This window comes from Heptranchias perlo, chromosome 29 (genome assembly GCF_035084215.1).
Source record: "Heptranchias perlo isolate sHepPer1 chromosome 29, sHepPer1.hap1, whole genome shotgun sequence".
Lineage (NCBI taxonomy): Eukaryota > Metazoa > Chordata > Chondrichthyes > Hexanchiformes > Hexanchidae > Heptranchias > Heptranchias perlo.
The window spans coordinates 11,085,878-11,108,614 of NC_090353.1; positions in this window are offsets into that span (position 1 = coordinate 11,085,878).

Here is a 22,737-nt window from a genome sequence, read left to right on the forward strand (position 1 = left end):
CTGGGCAGCCATCAGGATGTACACCTGAAAGATTTTTTTAGACACACACTGGGGGTAATTTGCGGGAGGGATGTATAACGGGCGGCTGATCCCATACCGCCCGTTTTACACTGTCACCCAAATTTAAAATGAACCCCACTGAGTAGCCTTGTCACAACCCTCTTAGGACAGCTTAGCACCTGCTCTACAAAGAGTTAAGTTCTATTTCTAACCTTCCTAACTCTGAATATTAAGGATGAGCCTGGATTACCCCTCTGCCATTTCCTTCATCTTATTTAGTAGCTTATAGCTTTCTCTGCCTGGCAGGAACATAAATTAATTAATTTTGTCTCTATATGCCTTCAGTGTCTCTCAGATAATTATGAAAGATTCTGCTGAATATTTGGACTCTGACCAATATTGAATAATTGTGTATGCTTGTTGTGCAGCAACCCAAGAGCCTCAGGCCTCATTGGCTGATATATTTCTCCATTATCTTGTCAGCTCGCCTCAGTTGGTAGCACATTTGTCTCTGAGTCAGAAGATTGTGGGCCCAAGCCCCACTCCTGGGCTCGAGCATATTATCCAGACTGATAGTTCAGTGCAGCACTGAGGGAGGTGACACTGGTGGAGTACTGTATGTTGGAGATGCTGTTTTCTGGATGCGATGTTTAACCCCAAGATCCTATGGTGATTTTTTTCTTTGCAGAAGAGCAGAGATTTCTCCCAGCATTCCTTCTTTAACCAACACCAGTAAAAACAGATTAACTGGTCGTTTATCTTGTTTGCAATTTGTGGGGTCTTGCTATGTGCAAATTGGCTGCTATGTTTGGCTACATGAAAACTGCACTTCAAAAAATAATTTGTTGGATAAGATTCGCTTTGAGACGTCCTGAAGACATGATAACACGCCACAAAAATGGAAGTTCTTTATCTCCACTCGTTTACAGGCGCACCTCAAGGGAGTGTGTTATCTCCACGTTTTTTAGCTTGTCTATTGAATAATTGGACTATTGCAGTCTAGTGAACTAAAATACCAACATTTGGGGTTCATACTGAAATCTGTGCCCTTATGTGCTGACGCGATTGATATACACTTTCAGGATTTGTAGTCTATTTTCTCTCTCCATTTCTAGGATAAACTGGTTGCTATGAGCTCCTACAGTGGCTCTATTGCTAAAGGAACTTGAGAGGAGAGTCTGAGAGGTGAGCACGGTGTAAAAGGAGAGTCCGAGAGGTGAGTGCAGTGTAAAAGGAGAGTCCAAGAGCGGGAGGAGAGTCCGAGAGGTGAGCGCAGTGTAAAAGGAGAGACGGAGAGGTGAGCGCAGTGTAAAAGGAGAATCCGAGAGCTGGAGGAGAGTCCGAGAGCGAGAGGAGAGTCCGAGAGGTGAGCGCAGTGTAAAAGGAGAGACGGAGAGGTGAGCGCAGTGTAAAAGGAGAATCCGAGAGCTGGAGGAGAGTCCGAGAGCGAGAGGAGAGTCCGAGAGGTGAGCGCAGTGTAAAAGGAGAGTCCAAGAGCGGGAGGAGAGTCCGAGAGCGAGAGGAGAGTCCGAGAGGTGAGCGCAGTGTAAAAGGAGAGACGGAGAGGTGAGTGCAGTGTAAAAGGAGAATCCGAGAGCTGGAGGAGAGTCCGAGAGCGAGAGGAGAGTCCGAGAGGTGAGCGCAGTGTAAAAGGAGAGTCCGAGAGGTGAGCACAGTGTAAAAGGAGAGTCCGAGAGTGGGAGGAGAGTCCGAGACATGAGCGCAGTGTAAAAGGAGAGATGGAGAGGTGAGCACAGTGTAAAAGGAGAGTCCGAGAATGGGAGGAGAGTCCGAGAGGTGAGCGCAGTGCAAAAAGGAGAGACGGAGAGGTGAGCGCAGTGTAAAAGGAGAATCCGAGAGCTGGAGGAGAGTCCGAGAGCAAGAAGAGAGTCTGAGAGGTGAGAGTGGTGTAAAAGGAGAGTCTGAGAGTGAGAGGAGAGTCCGAGAGGTGAGCGCAGTGTAAAAGGAGAGTCCGAGAGCGAGAGGAGGGTCTGAGCCGTGAGCGCGGTGTAAAAGGAGAGTCCGAGAGCAGGAGGAGAGTCCGAGAGGCGAACGCAGTGTAAACCTAAGGCAAGTCATGGCAGCAGAGCTCACACCCGTGATATGCTCCTCCTGCACTATGTGGGAAGTCATGGACACTACAGGTGTCCCTGGCGACCATGTGTGCAGGAAGTGTGTCCAGCTGCAGCTACTGGCTAACCGCATTTCGGAGCTGGAGCTGCGGGTGGATTCACTGTGGAGCATCCGCGATGCTGAGATTATCGTGGATAGCACGTTCAGTGAGGTGGTCACACTGCAGGTAAAGATTACGCAGGCAGAAAGGAAATGGGTGACCGCCAGGCAGAGTAAAAGGTCCAGGCAGGTAAAGTAGGAGTCCCCTGGGGCCATCTCCCTCTCAAACAGATATACCGCTTTGGATACTGTTGGGGGAGATGGCTTATCAGGGGAAAGCAGCAAGAGCCAGGTTTGTGGCACCAATGGTGGCTCTGCTGCACAGGAGGGGAGGAAGAAGAGTGGCAGGGCTATATTGATAGGGGATTCAATTGTAAAGGGAACAGATAGGCGTTTCTGCGGCCGCAAACATGATTCCAGGATGGTATGTTGCCTCCCTGGTGCTAGGGTCAAGGATGTCATGGAGCGGCTGCAGGGCATTCTGGAGGGGGAGGGTGAACAGCCAGTAGTCTGGTCCATATCGGTACCAACGACATAGGTAAAAAAAGGGATGAGTCCTGCAAGGTGAATTTAAGGACTTAGGAGATAAATTAAAAAGCAGGACCTCAAAGGTAGTGATCTCAGGATTACTACCAGTGCCACGTGCTATTGAGTATAGGAACAGGAGAATAGACCAGATGAATGCTTGGCTGCAGGGATTGTGTCGGAGGGAGGGATTTAGATTCCTGGGACATTGGGACCGGTTCTGGGAAAGGTGGGACCTGTACAAGCGGGACGGGTTACACCTGAGCAGGATCGGGACCGATGTCCTCGTGGGGGTGTTTGCTAGTGCTGTTGGGGAAGGTTTAAATTAGAATGGCGGGGGATGGGAACCTGAGCAGGGAGACAGAGGAGGGGGAAATAAGGATAGAAACATAAGACAGAAAGGGAAGAAGCAATAGTGGAAGGCAGAGAAAACAAGGGTGAAAAACAAATAGGGCCATAGTGCAAAATAAAACTAAGATGACTAGCAATCTTAAAAAGACAAGTCTAAAGGCATTGTGTCTAAATGCGCGGAGCATTCGCAATAAGGTAGATGAATTAACAGCGCAGATAGATATAGTTGCGATTACGGAGACATGGCTACAGGGTGACCAAGGATGGGAACTGAACATCCAGGGGTATTCAATATTTAGGGTGGACAGACAAAAAGGGAAAGGAGGTGGGATAGTGTTGTTAGTAAAGGAGGAAATCAATGCAATAGTGAGGAAGGATATTGGCTCGGAAAATCACGATGTGGAATCTGTATAGGTGGAGCTAAGAAACACCAAGGGGCAGAAAACATTGGTGGGGGTTGTCAAAAGGCCCCCAAACAGTATGGCATTAAACAGGAAATTAGAGACGCATGCAAGAAGGGTACAACTATAATCATGGATGACTTTAATCTACATACAGATTGGTCAAACCAAATTAGCAATAATACTGTGGGGGAGGAATTCCTGGAGTGTGTATGTGATGGTTTTCTAGACCAATACATTGAGGAACCAACTAGAGAACAGGTGATCCTAGACTGGGTATTGTGCAATGAGAAAGGATTAATTAACAATCTTGTTGTGCGGGGTCCCTTAGGGAAGAGCGACCATCACATGATAGAATTCCTCATTAAGATGGAGAGTGAAGTAGTTGAATCCGAAACTAGGGTCCTGAATTTAAATAAAGGAAATTACGAAAGTATGAGTTGCGAGTTGGCTATGATAGATTGGGGAACTTTACTAAAAGGGATGATGGTGGATAGGCAATGGCTAATATTTAAAGAACGTGTGCAGGAATTACAACAATTATTCATTCCTGTCTGGCGCAAAAATAAAACAGGAAAGGTGGCTCAACCATGGCTTAAAAAAGAAATTAGAGATAGTATTAGATCCAAAGAGGAGATATATAAAATTGTCAGAAAAAGCAGCAAGCCTGAGGATTTGGAGCAGTTCAGAATTCAGCAAAGGAGGACAAGGAGATTGATTAAGAGGGGAAAAATAGAGTATGAGAATAAACAAGCAGGGAACATAAAAACTGACTGTAAAAGCTTCTATAAATATGTCAAGAGAAAAAGATTAGTGAAGACAAATGTAGGTCCCTTACAGTCAGAAATGGGGGAAATTATAATGGGGAACAAAGAAATGGCAGAACAATTAAACACATACTTTGGTTCTGTCTTCACAAAAGAGGACACAAATAACCTCCCAGAAACGTTAGGGAACTAAGGGCCTAGTGAGAGGGAGGAACTGAAGGAAACCAGTATGAGTAAAAAAATAGTGCTAGGGAAATAAATGGGGCTAAAGGTTGGCAAATCACCAGGGCCTGATAATCGACATCCCAGAGTACTAAAGGAAGTGGCCCTGGAAATAATGGATGCATTGGTGATCATCTTCCAAAATTCTATAAACTCTGGAACAGTTCCTACAGATTGGTGGGTGGCAAATGTGACCCCACTATTTTAAAAAGGAGGGAGAGAAAAAACAGGGAATTACAGACCAGTTAGCCTAATATCAGTAGTGGGGAAAATGTGAGAGTCTATTATAAAGGATGTGATAACAGAACACTTGGAGGGCATTAACAGGATTGGACAAAGTCAGCATGGGTTTATGAAAGGGAAATCATGCTGAACAAATCTAATGGAGTTTTTTGAGGATGTAACTAGTAGAATAGATAGGAGAGAACCAGTGGATGTGGTGTACTTGGATTTTCAGAAGGCTTTTGATAAGGTCCCACACAAGAGGTTAGTGTGCAAAATGAAAGCACATGGGATTGGGGGGAATATACTGGCATGGATTGAGAATTGGTTGACAGACAGGAAACAGAGAGTAGGAATAAACGAGTCTTTTTCCGGGTGGCAGGCAGTGACTAGTGGGGTACTGCAGGGATCAGTGCTTGGGCCCCAGCTATTCACAATATATATCAATGATTTGGATTGACGATCCGGATTCTTTTCCCTCAGTCTGGTTCAGTAAAAACTGAAGTCGAATACATTTTAAAGTTCATCACAACTTTAATAGCAGGTCTTAGATCTGTAGCTTCAATTCAGATTCCTGAGAGAATCCCAACGATTCTAACAGAATAAGGAGACAAAGACAAAGACAAAAACTCATACCTTTTTACAGATCGATAGGGGTTGGAACATCATTAACACAAGAGTCAACACCAATCATCGGCCGGGCACAGGTTGCCATGCGAGGTTACATTATTGCCGGCCAATCATAGATCGTCCATGTGCTGACCATGTTGCTGTTAGACATCAAAGGGGATACTTCCTCACCTTCCAACTTGGAATGTTCTTCCCTGTTCCTTCTGTTCCTTATCTCCCAACCTGGAATGTCTTTCAACTTTGGCTAAGCTCGTTACCTATATTGATCTGCCATAAACATGGAGACATTCAGACCAGTCCTTGAATCACATCAAAGACTCTACATTGATGAGACAATGCAAACCTGCTGACTACGCAAACATATGGCCCAGCAGGAGACCAGGCCACCTGTACCAATCTCAGTTACTAACTAATTAACCCTTTCTAACCATTTTGCATTCTGCTTCTTTGCCACGTAGGCATCTTAATATTTTACCGAAAACTGACCACGTAGGGATTCTCAGGATGAGGTAACTCATAGAATCATAGAATCATAGAAAATAGGAGCAAGAGTAGGTCATTCGGCCCTTCGGGCCTGCTCCGCCATTCAAAATGATCATGGCTGATCGTCTAACTCAGTACCTTGTTCCCGCTTTTTCCCCATATCCCTTGATCCCTTTAGCATTAAGAAATATATCTATCTCCTTCTTTAATATATTTAATGACTTGGCCTCCACTGCCTTCTGTGGTAGAGAATTCCACAGGTTCACCACCCTCTGAGTGAAGAAATTTCTCCTCATCTTGGTTCTAAATGGCATACCCCGTATCCTGAGACTGTGACCCCTGGTTATGGACTTCCCAGCCATCAGGAACATCCTCTCCGCATCTAGAATTTTATATGTTTCGATGAGATCACCTCTCATTCTTCTAAACTCTAGTGAATATCAGCCTAGTCGACCCAATCTCTCCTCATACGTCAGTCCTGCCATCCCAGGAATCAGTCTGGTAAACCTTCGTTGCACTCCCTCCATGGCAAGGACATCCTTCCTCAGATACGGAGAGCAAAACTGCACACAATACTCCAGATGTGGTCTCACCAAGGCCCTGTACAACTGCAGTAAGACATCCCTGCTCCTGTACTCAAATCCTCTTGCAATGAACGCCATCATACCATTCGCCTTCCTAACTGCTTGCTGCACCTGAATGCTCGCTTTCAGCGATTGGTGTACAAGGACACCCAGGTCTCGTTGCACCTCCCCTTTTCCCAATCTATCACTATTCAGATAATAATCTGTCTTTCTGTTTTTACAACCAAAGTGGATAACCTCACATTTATCCATGTTATACTGCATCTGCCACGTTCTTGCCCATTCACCCAACTTGTCTCAATCATATTGGAGCCTCTTTGCATCCTCCTCACAGCTCACATTCCGCCCCAGCTTTGTGTCATCTGTAAACTTGGAAATGTTACATTTAGTTCCCTCATCCAAATCATTGATATATATTGTGAATAGCTGGGGTCCAAGCACTGATCCCTGCGGTACCCCACTAGTCACTGCCTGCCACCCGGAAAAAGACCCGTTTATTCCTACTCTCTGTTTCCTGTCTGTCAACCAATTCTCAATCCGTGCCAGTATATTCCCCCCAATCCCATGTGCTTTCATTTTGCACATTAACCTCTTGTGTGGGACCTTATCAAAAGCCTTCTGAAAATCCAAGTACACCACATCCACTGGTTCTCTCCTATCTATTCTACTAGTTACATCCTCAAAAAACTCCATTAGATTTGTTCAGCATGATTTCCCTTTCATAAACCCATGCTGACTTTGTCAATCCCGATAATGCCTTCCAAGTATTCTGTTATCACATCCTTTATAATATACTCTAGCATTTTCCCCACTACTGATGTTAGGCTAACTGGTCTGTAATTCCCTGTTTTTTCTCTCCCTCCTTTTTTAAATAGTGGGGTTACATTTGCCACCCTCCAATCTGTAGGAACTGTTCCAGAGTCTATAGAATTTTGGAAGATGATCACCAATGCATCCATTATTTCCAGGGCCACTTCCTTTAGTACTCTGGGATGTCGATTATCAGGCCCTGGGGATTTGTCAGCCTTTAGCCCCATTAATTTCCCTAGCACTATTTTTTTACTAATACTGATTTCCTTCAGTTCCTCCCTCTCACTAGACCCTTGGTTCCCTATCATTTCCGGGAGGTTATTTGTATCCTCCTTTGTGAAGACAGAACCAAAGTATGTGTTTAATTGTTCTGCCATTTCTTTGTTCCCCATTTTCATTTCCCTCATTTGTGACAGTAAGACTAAATGTAATATTTCCAAGTTTGCAGACGACACAAAGCTGGGGTGGAATGTGAGCTGTGAGGAGGATGCAAAGAGGTTCCAATGTGATTTAGACAAGTTGGGTGAGTGGGCAAGAACATGGCAGATGCAGTATAACGTGGATAAATGTGAGGTTATCCACTTTGGTTGTAAAAACAGAAAGACAGATTATTATCTGAATGGTGATAGATTGGGAAAAGGGGAGGTGCAACGAGACCTGGCTGTCCTTGTACACCAGTCGCTGAAAGCGAGCATTCAGGTGCAGCAAGCAGTTAGGAAGGCGAATGGTATGTTAGCCTTCATTGCGAGAGGATTTGAGTACAGGAACAGGGATGTCTTACTGCAGTTGTACAGGGCCTTGGTGAGACCACATCTGGAGTATTGTGTGCAGTTTTGCTCTCCGTATCTGAGGAAGGATGTCCTTGCCATGGAGGGAGTGCAACGAAGGTTTACCAGACTGATTCCTAGGATGGCAGGACTGACGTATGAGGAGAGATTGGGTTGACTAGGCCTATATTCACTAGAGTTTAGAAGAATGAGAGGTGATCTCTTCTGAAACTTATAACATTTTAACAGGACTAAACACACTAGATGCAGGGAGGATGTTCTCGATGGCTGGGGAGTCTAGAACCAGGGGTCACAGTCTCAGGATACGGGGTATGCCATTTAGAACCGAGATGAGGAGAAATTTCTTCACTCAGAGGGTGGTGAACCTGTGGAATTCTCTACCACAGAAGGCAGTGGAGGCCAAGTCATTAGATGTATTCAAGAAGGAGATAGATATATTTCATAATGCTAAAGGGATCAAGGGATATGGGGAGAAAGCGGGAACAAGGTACTGAGTTAGACGATCAGCCATGATCATTTTGAATGGCGGAACAGGCCCGAAGGGCCGAATGGCCTACTCTTGCTCCTATTTTCCATTTTTCTATGTTTCAATGTAGCCCAGGACAGTCTCAGGTTAGATTCCTGGTATCTCTTGAGTCAGCTGATCTCAGCTGGGGTGGGGGGTAAGAGTGCTACAATTGACCTCAACACTCCTGGAGCAGCCGGATCGGGGGGGAGGGAGGGATGGAATAAACCAGGATTCCTGCTCCTAATTGCTATTCAGTGACTTCTATAGGAAATTGCATCTTTGTGAATATGTGATGAAGATATTATTGGTCTTGATGCCCTTCTGCCTCCCCCCTCCACGGTTGGCCGGTCTGGTCATATATCATCTCGGCTCACACATACCAAAAGGGGAACCGTACCCCATCATGAATCAACATCTTAAGGAGAGAAGGAGAATGTGAGTTAATATGGCTGTCATATAAAATTCTCCGACTAAGAAGTTGACCTTCTTTCTAACCTCTGGCAGTCCTGATTTTGAGATGACTTCTAGACGTCTTTCGGATGAGGTGTTAAGCCGAGGCTCTGCCTGCCCTGTCAGGAGGAAGTAAAAGATCCCACGGCAGTATTCGAAGAAGAGCAGGGGAGTTCTCCCCGGTGTCCTGGCCAATATTTATCCCTCAACCAACATCACTAAAACAGCTAATCTGGTCCTCATCGCATTGCTGTGTGTGGGACCTTGCTGTGCATAAACTTGGCTGCCGCGTTTCCGAAATTACAACAGAGACTACACTTCAAAAGTACTTCAGTGGCTGTAAAGCGCTTTGAGATGACCTGGGGTCGTGAAAGGCACTGTATAAATGCAAGTCTTTCTTTATTTCACTCTTTCTAAGAAGTAAGTGAGAACAATCCCCAAGATGACTACCTGGCTCATTTTCCCTCCTAAGTTTCCAATCAGTATTACCTATTTCTGAAGACAGAGCTGGTGATCAGGAACCTTTCCTGTGGACTATCGTGCGTATGAATCTGCGTTTGGCCACTCTATTGTGCAGCACCATTTGGCTGTGCCATCCCTCCATCTTTCAGTTCAGTGTAGACACAGAACAAGAAAATGGACGTTTTTCTTTTCCTCTCTTCCAATTTTATCCCTTCCTTTCCTCAACCCACTGATTCAGGCTGAGCAATGGCCCTACAAGGCCTTGTTGCCCTGTGTGAACTGCTTAAGTGATTATTTTGACAAGAGTGTTGGCAGGCTATTTGACTAGAGAGGGATTCATAACCGAAGCTGACCTTGTTCTCACCTGACATCCATACGTAGACTTTTTTGATCAGGAATCGCTCAATAGCGATCAGGAGCGGGAACCCTGGTTGATTTTTCTTTCCCTGCCTCGTGAGCATTGCAGCCAACTGTCTTTTCCCTACTGTCATCCCAGCTAAAATCTGCTAATTCAATGCATTCTGGGACCTATTGGTCTATATTGTCTCAGTATCACACTAGGGAGTGCTTTTACGCACTGAGCCACTAGGAAGACCAGGAATGTGTCTCCAATTCCTTCAGCTGACCCACTGGCTGTATCATTCCACTAAAATGTGCAGCGTTCCAGATAAACCAAAAGACTCATGGAGAAAAGAACTGTAGAGGTTATTATAAATAAAAACAGAAAAGTCTGTTGGAGAAGCTCAGCAGGTCAGGCAGCACCTGTGGAGAAAGAAACAGAGTTAACATTTCAGGTCAAAGACCTTTCGTCAGAACTGGAAGATGTTAAAGAGTTAAGGTTTTTAAGCAAGTACAGAGTCAAGGAGGGGAGGGGGGGGGAAGGAGGGGGGAGGAAAGAACAAAAGGGAAGGTCTTTGTTAGGGTGGAGGGCAGGAGTGGTTAAATGACAAAAGGGATGATGGTGCAAGACAAGGAGGGTGGGAATGGGACAGGTTAAGAAACAAAAGATTGGTCAGGAGTAGCTGTAAGTGGCAGCAGCAGAACCATTACCAGCACTTGCTGTCCGAAAAAATGAGAGCAGTGGTTATGACCTGAAGTTACTGAAATCAGTGTTGAGTCCGGGAGGTTGTAAAGGTCATGACCTTGTTCCAGCCATGTGTGAGCTATCAAGTGTCAGCTGTGGCTCAGTTGATAGCACTCTCACCTCTGAGTCAGAAGGCTTTGGGCTCAAGTCCCACTCCAGAGACTTGTGCACAAAAGCTATGCTGACACTCCAGTGCCGTACTAAAAAAATTATGGAGGAAAATTCATGAAGGATTGTTTTCGGGCGGGAGTAGTGTGATGCGCTAGTACCTCGCGCCCAATGGACCCTATGTAGGCAGCACGTGAACTTCGTGCTGCCTGCTAATTATCACAATATTACCGTGCAACCCGCAGTGCTGCGAGGCTGCACGGAGTATGACGAAGTTGGAAATGGGGCGTGCACAGCGCACGTCATCAGCAGCCTGCACCTCTGCCATTTCATAATGGCAGGTACACAGCTTACTTAGAGGAGGGAAAGATGGCCACGAGGATAGCAGGACAGGCACGAGAGAGGGCTCTACGCTTCTCTGATGATGCTCTGGAGGCCCTGGTGGAAGGCGTGGATAAAAGGAGGGTCAACATATACCCGCAGGGTGGCAGGAGACCCTTCAGACTGCAGTTCCGCAGGCATTGGCAGGCTGTGGCGCAGGAAGTAAATGCCAGGAGCATTGCACCATGCACGTGGGTGCAGTGCCGAAAAAAGTTCAATGATTTGACACGAGTGGTCAAGGTAAGTGAATGCAAGTGTCAAGTGGCACATCCTACCAACTGCACCACTGCTCCATGCATCACACTCCCTGTCACCCACCCACCAACAAACACTACCCATCCAGACGCAATGCTGCACTCGGCATGCTGCATCTCACCCGCACATAGTACCACACTTGCAGGCCACAAAATCGCCACTCCCAAGTCGCACAAACTGGCAGCAATTCGACCACGGCAGGCACATCACCCACACCACCGTGCAGGAGACTCACTAACACACTGTCCTCTGTCTTGCAGGAGAAGATGGTGCATAACAGCCGGCAGCAGGAGGGACTTGAGGGTGGACCAGCACGTCCTCACCCCCCTAGAGGAGACCGTGCTTCGGATCATTGGGCGGGCCGTTGCTGCAACCGTGACAACATGTCGAGCTGGAGGTCCTGATGAAGGGGGTCTACGCATATCTAATGCTCCTCCTTTTCCACATCTCCCTCCTCCCATAATATTTTCTGACTCACATGCTGTAGATGCTGTCAGCACGCACGTCTTACTTGCTCCTCTCCCCACTCCACAACTCAACCTGTTTTCCTTTGTTGTTGCAGATACACAAGAACACGTGGCGGCAACGTCCGAGGAGGAGGAGACTGAAGCCACACCATCACTCGACCTGACACTCGCACCCATCAGCTCAGAGACTGACCTGACACTGCGTGTCCTTTAGAGGCTAGGTTAGAGGAGGGATCTGCACATGGTGAGACACCGAGCACAAGTGCGCAGGAGCCGGGGCGGGGGGAACGGATACCGCAGGTGCCAGTTCGCCGGAGGGCGAGGTCGCTCACTAGTTCTGCTGCAGAGGAGTCAGATGAGGACTTCAATGGGCCAGGCTACAGAAGACGGCTGATGGGCGTACACCAACAAATGCTTGGGGCACTGGAAAAACTGCCAGAAAGCCTTCGCACAATGAGAAGGGGCATGGAGGAGTCCAGCTCCAACTTGGCACAGGGCTTTGCGCAGAGCTTGGAGCCCATCCTTTCCAACATGGAACGGGTGGTCACCTCCATCAGTGCACCTGTGGAACCCACCATGATGCAGCGTCTGATGACCGATGTCACAGCATCCACTGCAGCACAAACATCTGCCATCCAAGGTCTGACTGCTGCCTTGGAAGCTCAGACTGCTGCTATCGTAGGTCTGGGGACCACTGTGGAACGGGGCTTCCAGGGCATCACAGCACTCCAGCAATCTGTTCTCCAGCCGATCACCAGGATTGCTGAGGTGCTGCCCCGGGATGGTGGCAGTGACGCCATGGCAGTCGGACCTGCTACCCTCTCTCAGGAGAGACTGCTGCAGCCTATGCTGCGATGGTGCAGTCTGAAGCCGGACCCTCCCGGCCCAGAGCTGCTCAAGGTTGTCCTCCAAGGCCATCTGCACACTCCTCCATTGAAGGCCAGCAGCCTCCCAACACCCACATGCTCCAGCCACTGGGGAAGTACCTCGTAGGAGCACTAGGATAGGTAAAGGCACACAAACAACAGGCACTAAGGGAATGCATAAGGGTGAATAGTTCTGTTCTGTTTGCATAATTTCATTTATTCATTGATAAATGAGACTTTGATTTTGCAATTGGTTGTGGTTTTTATTTATGCAATGAGCTGAGAGGGACACCAATGTGTAATCAGATGGAGGGTGATTTGATTGTCTTGTGGGAGCGGAAAGGTGGGGAGGGTAGGACTGTTGGGGGATGTAGTTCAAATTATTGATAGCAGGCGAGCATGCAGAGCCCTTACAGACAAGGCGTGTGGTTCCTGTTGCACCCTTGCGTCTTCCTCCACTTCCTCTTCCGGCTCCACCCCCTCCTCCTCCTCCTCCTCCTCAGCCTCTTCCTCCTCAGCCTTCTCCTCCTCCACCTCTGGCTCAGGATCTTCTTCAATCATTGGTGGCAAAGGCTGGTCCCTCATGTTGGCGAGGTTGTTCAGCATGCAGCGTACCACCACAAATCTGCCCACCTGCTCTGCAGAGTACTGCAGGGCTCCTCCAGACTGGTCTAGGCAGCGGAAGCATTGTTTGAGGAGGCCTATGGTGTGCTCCATGATGTCGCGTATGGCAGCATGGCTCTCATTATAGGCCTGCTGTGCACGTGTGCGTGGGTACCTGACCGGTGTCATGAGCCATGGTGTGAGGGGATAGCCCTTGTCGCCCAGTAGCCAGCCTTTGACTTGCCGAGTTGGGTGAAAGTTAGCTGGTACGTTGGACTGCCGCATGACGAAGGTGTTGTGACTGCTCCCAGAGTAGCGGGCATCGACCTCCATGACTCGATGCATGTGGTGGCACACCAGCGGCACATTCGGGGAGTGGAAGCTCTTTCAGTTGACGAAGACGGCTGAGTTGATATGCGGGGCACGCAGGGCAATATGCATGCAGTCAATGGCACCCTGCACCATGGGGAATCCAGCAATGCGAGTGAACCCCTGTGCTCGCTCGTTCTGCTTGTCTCTGTGGAGAGGGAAGGTGATGAACCTGTTTCTCATCTGGTACAGTGTGTCTGTGCACTGCATACTGCGAGATGTTGCACATGTCGCTAGCAGAAGCCTGAAATGCTCCTGAGCTGTAGAAATTCAGCGTCATGGTGACCTTCACAGCTACAGGCAATGCTGTCCTTGACCTGCTCTGAGGCTGCAGTTGTGGCTGCACCAGTTGACAGATCTCGGTCACGGCTTCCTTGGTGAACCTCAGGCGTCGGATGCAATCCTCCTCGGTCATGTTGAGGTAAGAGAATTGGTCCCAGAAGGCCCTCATTGTGTAGGGCCTCCTGCTCAGTGCCCTGCACCTCCTCATCCTCTGTCTCCTAGCAGCTTGACCTGCTATGCATGGCCTCTCTGCATGCTCCCAGTCGTGCTTAATGCCCAGTGGGAGCCCTAGCAGACCGCCCATGGTTGGCAGGAATGTTGTTCAACCACGGTTGTAACTTTCCGACCTGTAAGGCAGTACCTGCCAAACCACTCTCAAATGTACTTTAGGAACTCTCAGTAAGAATAGGGAGCTTCAAAAAACACTTCCTATTCCTCCAGCAGCCAGAAGCAATAGTCCAGCAACTAACGTGTAACACTTGCATGGCCCCTTTAAATAGCGCTGGTGGGGGGTCCTTCAGATGGTCGGGGTTTAGACTGTGCATTGAGTTGAGCGTTAAGGTCCAAAATGGTGTCCATCACTTTAAATCGGTGTTGCACACTGATTGCTTGCATTTTCTCCCTACTTTACATGCTTCCAGCGTTTGGTATTTGTGCACGCATTAACTCCAATACCAAGATGGCGTCCGGCACACGACATGAAACGTGCGTGCTCATCCAAGACGCCATCTTGGATGTCAGAGAGGCCATGTAGCGCCAAAACAATGGGCGCTACATGGCCCAATTTAGTGCCCTATGCATCTTTTGGATGAGTTGTTAAACCGAGGTCCCATCTGCTCTCTCAGGTGGACGTAAAATATCTCTTGGTACTATTTCAAAGGAAAGCAGGGGAGTTCTCCCTGGTGTCCCGGCCAATATTTATCCCTCAGCCAACATCATTAAAACAGATGATCTATTTGCCTAAATCTGTGCAAATTAGCTCCCGCATTTCCTACATTACAACAGTGACTATGCTTCAACAGCGCTTTGGGACGTCCTGAGGTCCTGAAAAGAATAATATAAATTCAAGTTCTTTCTTCGCTTCTATCTTTCCAGCCAACTGACAAATTCAGACACTGATCCACACACAAGGTGAACTGGGGCAAGACTGAGGCTATCGATCTGTCACGGAATGGAGAATGCCCCATTTGAGATGAGCTCAGCCCCTGGTTATGTGACTATTCTCATAATCTATCAGCGGTTTATTAGGTATGTTGAAGAGACAGAGATTCGCCTTCAGGCAGGTCATGAACTGTAACCAGTCTGAAAATGATCGAGTTGAACTACAGAAATAGCTGCCGAACATCCTTTAGAGAGTAAGCCAACCCTGAAAGTGTGTGTGGGAGGAAGGGTCACAGACCATTAGAATGCAGAGTTGGATCGAGAGGCCTATAAATTTCTTTCATTCTATCATCTTTTTATTATTTTTCTGTCAGCTGCATTAGAACTTTGGCATGTCAAGAATGAATTTCGAACTGGTGTGATGCTATATTTCGACTGAAGCACATCCAGCCTTGAAAAAAAATATTGAGAATTGTCATTTTTATTTGTTGACAAATCCAATTTTTAATCTTTTTTGGCACCAGAGGGGTAATTTTGCAAAAGTCTCATTAGACATGAGCACAGGTTGGAGATAGAGCTATAACACTGCAGCCTGATCCTCCGATCTGCACTCTCTGTTGGCGAGCTTCTGCAGTGACAGTGGACCCTTGTGGGAGTATCTTCCAATTCTGGCCTCTTGCGCATACCCAATTTTAATCGCTCCACCATTGGCGGCCGTGCCTTCAGCTGCCTAGGCTCTAAGCTCTAGAATTCCCTCCCTAAACCCCTCCGCCTCTCTAACCCTCTCTCCTCCTTTAGGATGCTCCTTAAAGCCTAGCACTTTGACCAAGCATTTGGCCACCTGTCCTAATATCTCCTTACATGGATCGGTGTCAAATTTTGTTTGATAATGTTCCTATGAAGCACCTTGGGACATTTTATTACGTTAAAGGTGCTATATAAATGCAAGTTGTTGAGATATCCCTTATATCTCAATTGGGATACATTTAAACCCAAAACAATACTTTCAGATATGCCAAGGCAGCAGGACAAGATGGCCGAAGTAACTTTTTTACTCAGAGAGTGGTTAGAATGTGGAACACACTACCACAAGGAGTAGTTAAGGTGCATTTAAGGGGAAGTTAGGTAAGTACATGAGGGAGAAAGAAATAGAAGGATATGCTGATAGACTAGTTGGGCCAAATGGCCTGTTTCTGTGTTGTAAATTCTACGTAATTCCATGTATGAAGTTTACGATGGATGTCAGGAAGTTTTCGTTTACAGCTGGTTGCCAGGTGACTAGACTTATTTAACAAACAGCCCGTGCTGTAATGGGGAGATGGTCAGGTTGATATTCTGAAAGGATGCGACCAAGTGGGATGGAGGAGGGCCTTCTTCATCCAAGCCTGTGTTGTGATCTTGTTAAAGGATTTGCAGATGATACCAAACCAGGAGGAGCAGTGGGATCGCAGAAGACAGTTCAGAAAGTACAGAATGAGTTGGACAAAAGTGGCCTGAACAGTGGCCGATTAAATTTAATGCAGGCAAGTGTAAAATGCTACACAGAGGAATGAAAAATACATAAGACGCATATTTCATGAATGGTGTTGAAATAACTAAGGAAGAAACTGAGAGAGACCTAGGAATCTTAGTAGATCTAAATCTAAAGATGTCCAACCAATGCAGAGCAACAATAGGATGTAGAACTACATAGCTAAAACAGTAGGATATAAGACAGAGGGGGTAATGACTAAACGCTACAATGCTTTGGGTCAGACGGCGCCTTGAATACTGCATCCACTTTTGGTTGCCAAGGAATAAGAGAGACAATCAAATGCTGGAGGCAGTGCTCTGAAGATCTACGAGGCTGGTCCCAATGTCAAGGGACTGAGTTATGAGGGAAGGCCAGAAAGAAGGCGATCTTATAAAGGGATATAAGATAGTTAAGGGAATTGAAAAAGTAACCTGGAATATTATTTAAAATAAACTGCAGGAGTAGAACTAGGGGGCAATAGGTTCAAACTAGTTAAAAAATAATTTGAGGACTGATATTAGGAAATTTTTCTCCATACTCACAGAATCATACCTTTCAGCCAACGTCCCAGACTCCCCCATCACCATCCCTGGGTATGTCCTGTTCCACCGGCAGGACAGACCCACCAGAGATGGCGGTACAGTGATATACAGTCAGGAGCGAGTGGCCCTGGGAGTCCTCAACATTGACTCCGGATCCCATGAAATCTCATGGCATCAGGCGAAACATGGACATGGAAACCTCCTGCTGATTATCACCTACGGCCCTCCCTCAGCTGATGAATCAGTCCTCCTCTATGTTGAGCACCACTTGGAGGAAGCACTGAGGGTAGCAAGGGCACAGAATGTACTCTGGGTGAGGGACTTCAATGGCCATCACCAAGAGTGGCTCAGTAGCACCACTACTGACTGAACAGGCCGAGTCCTGAAGGACATAGTTGCCAGACTGAGCCTGCAGCAGGTGGCAAGAGAACCAACACAAGGGGAAAAACCTACTTGACCTCGTCCTCACCAATTGAACTGTCGCAGATGCATCTGCCCATTACAGTATTGGTAGGAGTGACCAGCGCACAGTCCTCGTGGAGACGAAGTCCCGTCTTTGCACTGAGGACACTGTCCAACGTGTTGTGTGGCACTACCACCGTGCTAAATGGGATAGATTAAGAACAGATCTAGCAGGTCAAAACTAGGCATCCATGAGGCGCTGTGGGCCATCAGCAGCAGCAGCAGAATTGTATTCTACCATAATCTGTAACCTCATGGCTCGGCAAATCCCTCACTTTACCATTACCAATAAGCCAGGGGATCAACCTTGGTTCAATGAGGAGTGCAGAAGGGCATGCTAGGAGCAGCAACAGGCGTAGCTAAAAATGAGGTGCCATCCTGGTGAAGCTACAACACAGGACTACATTCATGCTAAACAGCAGAAGCAGCATGCTATACACAGAGCTAAGCGATCCCACAACCAATAGATCAGATCAAAGCTCTGCAGTCCTGCCACATCCAGTCGTGAATGGTGGTGGACAATTAAACAACTAACGAGAGGAGGAGCCTCCGTGAACATCTCCGCCCTCAATGATGGCCGAGCCCAGCACATGAGCGCAAAAGACAAGGCTGAAGCGTTTGCAACCATCTTCAGTTAGAAGTGCGGACTGGATGATCCATCTCGATTCACTCCACGTGATATCAAGAAACTGCTGAGTGCACTGGAGACAGCAAAGGCTATGGGCCCCGACAACATCCCAGCTGTAGTGCTGAAGACTTGTGCTCCAGAACTAGCTGCGCCTCTAGCCAAGCTGTTCCAGTACAGCTACAACACTGGCATCTACCCGACAATGTGGAAAATTGCCCAGCTATGTCCTGTTCACAAAAAGCAGGACAAATCCAATCCGGCCAATTACCGCCCCATCAGTCTACTCTCAATCATCAGCAAAGTGATGGAAGGTGTCGTCGACAGTGCTATCAAGCGGCACTTACTCACCAATAACCTGCTCACCGATGCTCAGTTTGGGTTCCGCCAGGACCACTCGGCTCCAGACCTCATTACAGCCTTGGTCCAAACATGGACAAAAGAGCTGAATTCCAGAGGTGAGGTGAGAGTGTCTGCCCTTGACATCAAGGCAGCATTTGACCGAGTTGGCCTCAAGGAACCCTAGTAAAATTGAAGTCAATGGGAATCAGGGGGAAAACTCCCCAGTGGCTGGAGTCATACCTAGCACAAAGGAAGATGGTAGTGGTTGTTGGAGGCCAATCATCTCTGCCCCAGGACATTGCTGCAGGAGTTCCTCAGGGCAGTGTCCGAGGCCCAACCATCTTCAGCTGCTTCATCAATGACCTTCCCTCCATCATAAGGACAGAAGTGGGGATGTTCACTGATGATTGCACAATATTCAGATCCATTCGCAACCCCTCAGATAATGAAGCAGTCCGTGCAGACAACATCGAGGCTTGGGCTGATAAGTGGCAAGTAACATTCGCGCCAGATAAGTGCCAGGCAATGACCATCTCCAATAAGAGAAAGTCTAACCACCTCCCCTTGACATTCAATGGCATTACTGAATCACCGAATCCCCCACCATCAACATCCTGGGGGTCACCATTGACCAGAAGCTAAACTGGGCCAGCCACATAAATACTGTGGCTACACGAGCAGGTCAGAGGCTGGGTATTCTGCGGCAAGTGACTCACCTCCTGACTCCCCAAAGCCTTTCCACCATTTACAAGGTACAAGTCAGGAGTGTGATGGAATACTCTCCACTTGCCTGGATGAGTGCAGCTCCAACAACACTCATGAAGCTTGACACCATCCAGAACAAAGCAGCCCACTTGATTGACACCTCATCCACCACCTTAAACATTCACTCCCTCCACCACCGGTGCACAGTGGCTGCAGTGTGTACCATCCACAGGATGCACTGCAGCAACTCGCCAAGGCTTCTCTGACAGCACCTCCCAAACCCTTCTACCACCTAGAAGGACAAGGGCAGCAGGCGCATGGGAACATCACCACCTGCACATTCCCCTCCAAGTCACACACCATCCTGACTTGGAAATATATCACAGTGTTAATTCTGTTGTTATTAATTGTTTTATAATGTAACTACTTCCTCGTTATTTTACCGTGACACGGAAGCATGATCCTTTTGCACTGAACAAATTCATTAAAACCTTCTCTGCACTAGTCCTTATCGTGCAAATACTATTGCACCTCTCTTACTGTTAATAATGAGTTACCTCCCTTGCTAGGAGACTCAACATTTCACCAACGAATGCAGCTCCCTTCTGTTTCAATAATTATATTGTTTAATTATGGATGTTTCAGTATTGACTCCCTGACATGTCTGTATCCTGTGCAGTGGTAATGTGCAAAATCCAAATCTAAAAGTAACTGCACTGCACCATTGTGACTTCATGTAATTGTCTCACCCCAATTACTAATTTATTACGTCCTTATAAATATCATCCTTTTTTATTTTGTTTGGGTCTTCATTCTGGTGGATTCAGTTATGGAATTGGGATTAGAAGGCACAGGCTGAGCTTCCAGCACTTGGAATGACTTATCCAGTGTATTTTGTGCTAATCATGCTAATATTTGTGCTGGGGAATGGGACACTTTCTGTTTTGGGCTTCAAGCATTCCCAAATCAGGTGTAGTACAGTTAGATGCTCTGGGTGTGCTTTTATGTTGCCCAGTTGTTTCCCTGCTGTCCAGGGACCTTGACTTCCATATGTCCCTCTCGTTCCCCCACCCCCTCCAACCCTTTATTTTTAAACCGTGTTCCCATTGTCTGTGTTGTGGAACATGGAGATCCATTTTCTGTATCAGTGAAGGCTCGCTCCCTGCATTTACTTTGCTGGCAACCTGCTGTCTTAATCTTATGGCACGTTGGTAGGCAACGTACTTGTGCGTCGATTTAAGAGTAAATTTTCCAACTGCACGCTCCCAGCATGGAGATTCGCCCGTTGGGAAATCACGTGCCTGCAGCCCACAATGTATTGTTGATAGAACATCACTGGCTGCATGTGTGTGATTTCCTGATATGCACTCCCAGTGGGTGAGGCTCCACACCAGAAGTGTGCAGTTGGAAAATTTCTTCTTTGGTGCCAAATTAAGAGCAATTCTGTGCTGTAGGCCCTTGCTGATTGGAATCTGGATTGAGACTGCCCAAAGGCATGTCATGGATAAATCATGTAACTAGTAATATTGGACTGATATCCTATAGATGTTAGCTGACAGCCTTCAGGGTTGGAGAGAAAGAGCCGTAGCTGGTTATTCACCTTCCTCCAGAGATTAAGTAGCATCTTTACAGTGCATGTTGCACTAAGCCTACTGACAAGAACACCTTCAGTGGGACAAATAGTCCATCCTCATTCTGGCAGTCTAACCGCCAGAGAGAAGGCAAGTGAAAAACCATGATTATTGTCTAACAACTCAACTTAAATTGTTAAGGAGCATCAATTAGCACCACCTATAGGGAACCGCTCCAAGTCCACTGGAGAGAGAAGAAAAGAGCGCATGTGACAAGCAGGCAGATGGAGTGGGAAGCTGGGAATAGAAAAAAAAGCTGGTCTAGATAAGCAAGATGGAAGGGAATGAGAAAGAGACAAGTGGAGAAAACTCAAAGGAAAAGGGGTCCATTTTCCTTTGACTTCATTTTGTAATATTCTGCACATATTGTAGATTCATAGGAGGAATTCATCACTATCGATTGGACAGGGACTGTTCAGGAGTTGCTAATCTGGCTCCCAGTCCACAATTGACACACTTTTATTGGTCAATTGAAATTCAGATGCTAAAATGACTCTCAACCAAAATTACTGAAAGAGACAAGATTCAGCAGCACAAACCTGGAAGGAGCGGAGAAACCAGGAGAGAGCGATTAGGGGGAACAAGGGACAGTGAGAAACCAGGAGAGGGAGCAAGGGCTAGTGAGAAACTAGGAGAAGGAGGAAGAAATAGATGAGAGACCAGAAGATGGAGTAATGAGAAGACAGGAGAGGGAGTAACGAGTGCTAAGCATTCCGGAGAGGGAGTAACGAGTGCTAAGAAATGAAGCTGAAAGATATGCTTTACTCTTTGTATGCAGCTCCTCAACACTGCAATAGATGATGCAAACTCATGCACCCTTCTCCTCAAACACTAGTAATGCTATCTCCCGGGAAAGACAGAAAACGGAGAAATCGTGGCCAATTTCAGAAAATAAACCACGGGAAATTCCTCCCCGACTCTATAAACGGTAAGAAACAAACTCCAGGAGACCATGATTACCCATGGAGCATCACGAGATGAATTCCACTAACTCACACCCCTCCCCCACTCAGGAAATTGGCCAGTTCCTTCTTACAGGACTGTAGCACAGCCACACCAATCACTTTATATCTAAACCTGAGTCTCTTAAAGCAACGGTCGGTATGGTAGTGTAGTGTAGTGTAGTGCAGTGCAGTGATTATTGTACTGGACTAGTAACCGAGAGATCATAAGTTCAAGTCCAAACAATGGTAAGTTGTGAAATTGAATTCGATAAATCTGGTCATTTGTGGACTAGCACTTCGAAAAATGACTGTGGAAGCTGCCAGATTGTCAAAAATCCAATTGGATCACTAATGTCCTGTATGGAAGGGAACCTACCGTCCTTGCCCAGTGTGGCCTTCACATGGGAGGAACCCATGGATGTTTCAGTGTTGACTCCCTGGCAAGAGGGTTACCAATAAAAATATATGTGGATGGACTGAGCATTCAGCTTGCATACACAGAGCAGCTCGGGTGTACAGAACAGCTCGCATATTAAAGTGATCTTCCTCATTCTATTTTGATTTTTTAAAAAACAAGTAAGTTGAATTTTGAAAGCAAACAAAGCCTTTTTTGAGGGCAATAGATAGGAAGGAAGGGAGGGTTGGAAGGGGAGGGAAACAGGCTGAAGGTGAGCAGGCTGCTGGCCTCTTGTCACCTGCTCTTGAGGAGAGAAGATGGAGGGTTAAGGATGAGGTGAGTTATAATAGAATGTAAGGCTGGGAGGATACAGGGGTTCAGTGGGAGTTCGAAGGGGAAGAGTAGTGAGGGTGTTGGAGGATGGGGTGGGCATACTGGGAAGGTAAAGGGTAAGGGACGCGATAAGATTGAGAGACTGGGGAAACAAAAGAAATAGGGGGAAAGAATGGGAAGGGACCCACGAAGAGTCATATTTTCCCCACCCCACCGTCTCCCCACCCCCCCGACCCACCGTCTCCCCACACTCCCTCCCCTCCCCGACGTCTCCCCACACTCCATCACCACCCCCCGACCCGCCGTCTCCCCACACTCCCCCCCCCACCCCGACCCGCCGTCTCCCCACACT